This window comes from Phocoena phocoena, chromosome 5, assembly GCF_963924675.1.
Source record: "Phocoena phocoena chromosome 5, mPhoPho1.1, whole genome shotgun sequence".
Taxonomy (NCBI): Eukaryota; Metazoa; Chordata; class Mammalia; order Artiodactyla; family Phocoenidae; genus Phocoena; species Phocoena phocoena.
In genome coordinates, this window is record NC_089223.1 from 53742293 (window position 1) to 53751377 (window position 9085).

General features: G+C 36.8%; 1 pseudogene; it reads left to right on the forward strand.

The window, feature by feature from the left end:
* Window positions 1-764: 764 nt before the first annotated feature.
* On the forward strand, window positions 765-1897 carry LOC136123571 (heterogeneous nuclear ribonucleoprotein A3-like; annotated as a pseudogene).
* Window positions 1898-9085: the final 7188 nt, after the last annotated feature.

Here is a 9085-nt window from a genome sequence, read left to right on the forward strand (position 1 = left end):
TAACAAATTTTTATTACATAAACGTCACTGTAGGGTGGAGAGACTCTCTAGGACAGCTTTCCTTTATGGTTGGCTCAGTATTCCTGCATGTTTCATATTATGTCACCTGCATAGCAAGGTAAGTTTTCCACAAGTAAATGAAAATAGCATAGAAATTCACATACTGGCTTTTAAATACTTCTCCAAAGTGATGCAATGTCCCTTCCATTCACATTTCATTGGGCCATGAAAGGTAGATGGTCATACCTAACTTCAAGGGGGTAGCAAGACATATATATTCAGGAAAGCAAAGAAAATAAGAAATGTTCTCCATTATATAATTTGACCTCCTTTATTGTAGATTAATTGACCATAGGTGTGTGGGTTTATTTCTGGGCTTTCTATTCTATTCCATTGAACCATATTTCTGTTTCTGTGCCAGTACCATAGTGTTTTGATTACTGTAGCTTTGTAGTATAGTCTGAAGTCCGGGAGCTGATTCTTCTGGCTCTGTTTTTCTTTCTCAAGATTGCTTTGGGTATTTGGGATCTTTTGTGTTCCCATACAAATTAAAAAAAAATTTTTGTTCTAGTTCATTGGTAATTTGATAGGGATTGTGTTGAATCTGTAGATTGCCTTGGGTAATATAGTCATTTTGACAATATTGATTCTTTGAATCCAAAACACATTATATCTTATAAGTGGTACCGGGAAAACTGGACAGTTACATGTAAAAGAATGAAATTAGCACTTTCGGAGTTGGAAGAGGCGAGTCTGGTCTCAAAATGGAGATAAAACCGCCACCCGGCCGCCCCCAGGCCGACTCTGGCTGTCGCTGCCACCACTGGGGGGAGGAGGGCCATGATCCAAAGGAACCAGAACAGTTGAGAAAACTGTTTATTGGTGGTCTGAGCTTTGAAACTACAGATGATAGCTTAAGAGAATATTTTGAGAAATGGGGCACACTTACAGATTGTGTGGTGATGAGAGACCCCCCCAAAAAACGTTCCAGGGGCTTTGGTTTTGTTACTTATGCTTGTGTTGAAGAGGTGGATGCAGCAATGTGTGCTCAACCACACAAGGTTGATGAGCATGTAGTGGAACCAAAGAGAGATGTTTCTAGAGATGATTCTATAAAGCCTGGTGCCCATCTAACAGTGAAGAAAATTTTTGTTGGTGGTATTAAAGAAGATACAGAAGAATATAATTTGTGAGACTACTTTGAAAAGTATGGCAAGATTGAAACCATAGTTATGGAAGACAGGCAGAGTGGAAAAAAGAGAGGATTTGCTTTTGTAACTTTTGATGATCATGATACAGTTGATAAAATTGTTATTCAGAAATACCACATTATAAATGGGCATAATTGTGAAGTGAAAAAGGCCATTTCTAAACAAGAAATGCAATCTGCTGCATCACAAAGAGGTCGTGGAGGTGTTTCTGGCAACCTATGGGTCGTGGAGGAAACTTTGGAGGTGGTGGAGGTAACTTTGGCCGTGGTGGAAACTTTGGTGGAAGAGGAGGCTATGGTCGTGGAGGTGGTGGCAGCAGAGGTAGTTATGGAGGAGGTGATGGCAGATATAATGGATTTGGAGGTAATGGTGGTAACTATGGTGGTGGTCCTGGTTATAGTAGTAGAGGAGGCTATGGTGGTGGTGGACCAGGATATGGAAACGAAGGTGGTGGATATGGTGGCGGTGGTGGAGGATATGATGGTTACAATGAAGGAGGAAATTTTGGAGGTAACTGTGGTGGTGGTAGGAGCTATAATGATTTTGGAAATTATAGTGGACAACAGCAATCAAATTACGGACCCATGAAGGGAGGCAGTTTTGGTGGAAGAAGCTCAGCAAGTCCCTATGGTGGTGGTTATGGATCTGGTGGTGGAAGTGGTGGATGTGGTAGCAGAAGGTTCTAAAAACTCAGAAGAAAAGGGCTACAGTTCTTAGCAGGAGAGAGAGTGAGGAGTTGTCAGGAAAGCTGCAGGTTACTTTGAGACAGTCGTCCCAAATGCATTATAGGAACTGTAAAAATCTGCCACAGAAGGAACGATGATCCATAGTCAGAAAAGATACTGCAGCTTAAATAGGAAACCCTTCTTCTTCAGGACTGTCATAGCCACAGTTTGCAAAAAGTGCAACTATTGATTAATGCAATGTAGTGTCAATTAGATGTACATTCCTGAGGTATTTTATCTGTTATAGCTTTGTCTTTTTCTTTTTCTTTTCATTACATCAGGTATATTGCCCTGTAAATTGTGGTAGTGGTACCAGGAATAAAAAATAAAGGAATTTTTAACTTTTCAATATTTGTGTAGTTCAGTTTTTCTACATTTTAGTACAGAAACTTTAACAAAATGCAGTTTTGAAGGTGTTTCCTTGTGAGTTAACAAGTAAAGAAGATCATTGTTAATTACTATTTTGTATGAATTTTGCTAAAGTTAACTGTAAAGAAACACCTGCTGACTTGCAGTTTAAGGAGATCTATTCTCCCCATTTCCAAACCATGAAATGAATGGGCTCTGACATGTGGAGAGAATAGATATTTGTATGTTTGCAATGTGTGTTTTAGATAATAGAATTTGGTATTTAAATTAGCATATTTGCAAATTTAATAGCATTAATATTTACTTCAAATGAAAAATCTCAAAATTCCTATTTTGTTTTTGTGCATTTTCTTTCAAAATGTAATCATATGATTTTAGTGTATTAGCTTTGCTGAGAGTCCTAGCTGTGTTTAGAACATCTCCATTCTACATTCACCTTGGTCACATGTGAACTGCTGCCATAGTTTTATTTGGGTGTAAAGAATGTCTCCTGCCCTCTGTTTAAATTCTGGAAAGGGATAGTGAATGTTTTCCATTTCCTCCTACCTTAAGAAACATTCGTAAAATCTTCAAAATACAGGACCACTAAGCCTGCTCTATCTGAGCGAATTAGTGGCTACCTTTTTTTTTTCCCTTTTAAAGCACAAGAGGCCCATAAATCTTCAGTTATTTTCCTTGGTTTAATATATATTTTGTTGATACAAGCTCTCAGAGCAAGAGAATAAAAATCATGCATTGTTGAACCGTTAACTGGCTGGCATGCTTTCCTGTTTGTACCCTCTGCATTTTACTGGATGAAACCAAGGATAGTCTAGATATAATCATCCCAAGTGATTACTGCAGTAGAAGTGTAGCACAGTTGCTTAGTACAAACAAGCTTTTCACTTCCTCAAGACCCGAATCCAAATTTGGATAGTCAGAGTTTGTAAAAATCCCAAAGAACACACTGATATTTCCATGTGTATGCTTGAACCTAAATCATGTTGGTATGAGTTTACAATTTGTTTGGAAGACCCTGGTTGAGAAGAGTCTTAGATAACAAGGTCATGTATATATATATAAACCAATGTCTACTGTTTTGTGCCAGCTAGTGCTTAAAATTTAATTCGAGCCCTAAGTATGTGCCCTGCTGTTATTATTTCTTCGGTAGTTGAACGTTAAATTTGAGATTCTTATTTTTGTTTTAAGAAGTACTAAGCAAAACAAGCAATAAAAGGGGGGATGGGGCGTGCTAGTGTTTGAATATGCTCTCGTTGCTCTAATTCTGTGCCTCTGTGCATTAATATTTGGATGCATGCAATGCCAGCATGGAAATCGGTCTTCATAAACACTGCAGTTTTCCAGAAAACACTCACAAACCAATAAATGTAACAGACAACATTCCATTTGTTAATGGACATATGTGAATAAGCAGTGTAGAAAATAGGCTAGTTATTAGAAAATGGTTAAGTCTTTAACAACTTAAAGTGTTGGTTATATAAAGGGACACTGTCAATGTTCATAACTTAAACCTGGGTACCTGGTCAAAATAATGCTTGGGAAACATTTTATTAAAATTAAGCTAAATTGTCTCAAGTTCTTTTATTCATATAATAAAGGTTGAAGGAATGGGGGAGATTAACATTTCCTGTTTCTATGTTTGTGAAATTGTTTGACACAACCTTGACAGTATCCTTTAATGGCATATGAGGTTAATTTGTACTGTTAACAAACTTTCTATGTTCTGGAACTAGTTTAATAGTGAAAATATTGTCAGTAAGTTGATGTTTGCAACCTATAAGCAGGTGAAATCTGTGTATGTGACCTGTTTATAAGTTGTATTAGCTTAGTTCTTGTGAACAGTGTGGAAAAGTTAAGCCATGAGGAGAGTGATTTAACCAGCTTTAAAGGACTTAAGATGTGCTTTTTAAGCACAGTGTGGGTCAAAGGAGACTCACTAAGACAGGACTTCAGCAGCTTTTTGAGTATGGGCAAGTCAGCATAAATAAAGAATGACAAGGCAGCAGCAAGAGCTTCAACTACAGAGAAGTGAAGGCATGACATACTATGGTGATAGTGAGCAACTTTCCAAAAGCTAGTTAAATCTACTTATTACAACTGAAATATCAAAGAAATTCTAGCAGGAAGGAGCTCTTCACCTTTTGGAACACCAATGAGAGATAGTTGGCCACAGTCACTAGGTCTAGCATTTAGACCTGCAAGGAAGGGCAATAAGCATTAGGTAAGGCTTGAATTTGAATTTTGCACTAATTAAAGAGTAATTTTTTGCAAAGCAAAAAAAAAAAAAAGAAAGAAATTAGCACTTTCTCTAATACCATACACAAAAATAAACTCAAAATGGATTAAAGACCTAAATATAAAACCAGATGCCATAAAACACCTATAGGAAAACATAAGCAGAACACTCTTTGACATAAATAACATAAATATCTTTCTGGATCCATTTCCTAAAGTAATGGAAATAAAAACAAAAATAACAAATGGGACATAATTAAACAAAAGTTTTTGCACAGCAAAGGAAAGCATAAACAAACAAAAATACAACCTATAGAATGGGAGAAGATATTTGCAAACGGTGTGACTGACAAGGGATTAATCTCCAAAATGTACAAACAGCTCAACAGCTCAATATAAAAAAACCCAAACCACCCAGTCAAAAAATGGGCAGAAGATCTAAACAGACATTTCTCCAAAGAAGACATACAGATAGCCAAAAGGCAGATGGAAAGATGCTCAACGTTGCTAATTACTAGAGAAATGCAAATCAAAACTACAAGTTATCACCTCACACCAGTCAGAATGGTGATGACCAAAAGATCTACAAACAATAAATGCTGGAGAGGGTGTGGAAAAAATGGAACCCTCCTACACTGTTGGTGGGAATGTAAATTGGTACAGCCACTATGGAGAACAGTATGGAGGTTCCTTAAAAAACTAAAAATAGAGTTACCATATGATCCAGCAATCCCACTCCTGGGCATGTATCTAGAGAAAAACATAGTTGGAAAGGATACATGCACCCCAATGTTCGTTGCAGCACTATTTACAAGAGTCAAGACATGGAAGCAACCTAAATGTCCATTGACAGAGAAAGGGATAAAGTAGATGTGGTATATATGTACAGTGGGATATTACTCAGCCATAAAAAAGAATGAAATAATGCCATATACAGTAACGTGGATGGACCTAGAGATTATCATACTAAGTGAAGTAAGTCAGACAGAGAAAGACAAATATATGATATCGTTTATATGTGGAATCTAAAAATGTGATACAAATGAACTTACATATAAAACAGAAATAGGCCCACAGACATAGAAAACAAACTTATAGTTACCAAAGGGCAAAGGTTGTGGGAGGGAGGGATAAATTAGGAGTCCGGGATTAGCATCCGCACACTACTATATATAAAATAGATAACAAACTAGGACCTACTGTATAGCACAGGGAACTCTATTCAATGTTTTGTAACAACCTATAAGGGAAAAGAATTGAAAATCACTGAATCACTCTGCTGTATAACTGAAACTAACACAATGCTGTAAATCAACTAAACTTCAATTAAAAAAAAGAAATGTTGATGAGCATTAATAATGCCTATGTCAAGTGGTGTACAAAAATTTAAATTAAAACATGTAATAAAAGGAAATTTTACTAAAAGGGTGAAAGATTTTGGAAAGTTTGTTAATCACGGAATGCAAGTTCCAGGGTACACAGTAGATGGGATTGAAAAGGAGTAGTGAAAGAGTGTGTTATAGAAAATAAGTGCCTGTCAGATTTAGAATGGTGCATGGGGAATATAAGTAGATGGAAGGCCTTATTTTAGAATGTTGGCTTAGAAATATAGGAATTATATGCAAGAAAGGATCAACTAGTCATTAGTTTGCCAAAGATCAAATATCCTGGCTTCTCAAATTTGTGCATGACGTTGGTATCAGTAGCTTCAAGGGATGGACAGATCCACTGCAAATGTTGTAATGCATAGGGGTTGGGTGGGACGTTTTCAGTGTGGTTCACAGTAATTATACAACTGATAGCTCAGCAGTGTTTTGTTCTCATAATCTTTTCCATATCTTTATTTGTACTCTGTATTTCTAATTCACATCTGCATATATATTTTAAAACATACTAGCATTCGCTCATTTTAACTTTACTATTTTCAAATTCAATCTTTTACTTTCATCATTTTTATTCCTACCTTAATTTTTCTCTATCATTCTCTATTTTGATCTTTACTTTATTGAGTTTCCTAGTATCACTTAGTCCTGCTTCCTAGAAGAACTTATTTTCTCCCCTTTTCAATGACCCTGGAGAAATTCCCTTTCACAAACCCATGAAGAATGAAGTATTCTGGCTAATCTCACTTTCAGGGGATATACAGACATATGAAAATAAAGAAATTGAATCATGAAGATGGCTAAATACTAAAGAATTAGAATATAATTCTTTTAAATCAATCTAGCCTCAGAGGTAAGACTTTTGGTTTGAAAATACATTTCATGAGAAGTTTAGACTTTAAGAAAAGTAATATGAGAAAAGAACAGTTTTATGGGTGATATGATCATGATACTGTCATCTAAGTCCTTGAGAGCCAGCACTGCCCTACAATTCCGAAGATAATTGTATGTGGCCTACCCCACATTTAATTTAGTAGTTCAGAATTTCTAAAGTGATTTTCAACTGTGACAGTGTGCCATTTTGAGACCGTCACATTGTTAAATGTTAAAATATAGACTATGTGGAAATCAAATGGCTTCTAAACTGTATGCATTTTCAGTAAGCCTTGATAAAAAATAACTTCATTGTTTTAAAATCCATTAGAATAATGGATGTAAATGACTTGTGACATTAATTTTTTTCTATATCCACTTTAGTCCACAACTCTATAACCCATATCAGTCACCCTAAAGTTTCAACATATTAAAAAGACTTGCTGGCTGGGGACAACATTATGGCTAGCAGTGAACAATGAAGTTGAGAAGGATGTAAGGCAGAGTAGTAGATTAGTAAAGTATCTAACAGAAGTATGGAGCTACCTAAGAGACTGAAGTCTGTGAATTCAGAAAGTTACCAAAATTACAGGAGAAAAGACTGTGGAAATCAATTGAAGAGGCAGAAATAGTTCAGTTGTTTTTTAGATTTGAAACCAACTCAATGTGACTGCCTAATGGAAACAATTAGAATTGACATTTGGTGTCTTGCCTTCTGATACCACATCAACCTGGTGAGAGGCTCTTGAAAAACGGTTAGATAGCATATAATATATAAACTTTCACCTAAGTATTTAGGAGCTAGGGTACCTAGAATTCAGTTCTAGCTCTGCCACTGCCCAGTGAGGGGACCTACTAGCTCTTCATATATCTCACCAGGGAACTGTGTGGTAATAGCTACAGCCTTTCCATCAATACTCTTTGTGCTTTTACTCCATGTAAAACATACACGGAGTTGGCATTTCTGCTGGTCAGAGTGATTTGAAAACATTTCTGATCATTTTTCTTTCCCATTTCTTCTTTCGTACTTTACTCTTCTTTGTCCTTTTATTCTCTTCCTCCTTTTCTTATACAAATGTTTATTGAACAAGTACTCTGTGTTGGACATTGTGCTAGCCTATGAATACTCCATTTATTTCTAAAGAAACAAAATATATCATCGAACACATGACACCAGTCACTTTTAGTTAAAAGGACTTTTTAAGGTAGATGGTACTCCATTTCCCTCTCTTTCCTCTTTCTTTCTCTCTCTCTCTGTCACACACACACACAGAGAAACAATTAAAGGCAGAGCTATGCCATTTCTCCCATGTAATCCTGCATGATTTATAGGAATATATTATAATGAGAGATTGTTGCTCAGTCTGCAAGGTAGGGGAATTTATGTAGGATTGGCTTCATATTTTGTACTTCAAAAAATGAGAAAGGATATCATTAATCATCCTATCTTCATCTGAATAGTCATTAAAGATGCTATCTGAGGTGCCTGCCACAATTCCTAGGTGCACAGTGGGCCCAGTGACTGTACTTAAACAGAATTACTCCATGGCTTGTATCTATACACATGCTGCTCTGACAGCCGCTGCAATACCCTGTTCACATATGTGGTGATTCATCATTATCTTTGATGCCATGGGGCTTGGCTATGATGTGCATCCCATTTGTCCTGGTAAGCCTGTTTATGCATCATAATCTTGTCCTTCTACATTAGGTTCATTATGACCTGCAGGAGTTCTAGAAGCTTCATGTGTTATTTATGGTTGATCCAGATCGCCTAAATAAGAAGCAATGTTTAGTCTGGGATGCATTTATGCTCCCTGATTTGCATCATTTTTTAACAATTTTTTTATCATGATACTACAGGAAACTGTTTTGCCCCAGAAGCAGAATTTAGGGAGTGTTTCGCATTGTGTTTTAATGATAACATTAGGTTCTCTGGACAATTTCCTCAATATGTTCTGGTATTAACGCATAATTGGCAGTTCATAGTACTGTATTCAACTCTGCAAAATTCTCCATGATGAATTGCACACCGTGTGCTCACTTTTGTGCACCTGGCCAAGGTCCTAGTTGAGCGGCTTCATGGTTTTGGAGAGTGTCCTCTGCCTGCTGACTTGGAAAATGGAGGAGATGAAAAAGATCAGGAAGTTTTTTTGGTGGGGGCCATTGTGTCAGGCCCTGTTCCTCTCCACTGGTCTCTGGTCCCGCTTGAAGATCCTCTGGAACATACAGATTTGGGAGGGATGTAATGGTGCTTTTACAAATTTCTCATGGCATGGATATGGCCAGG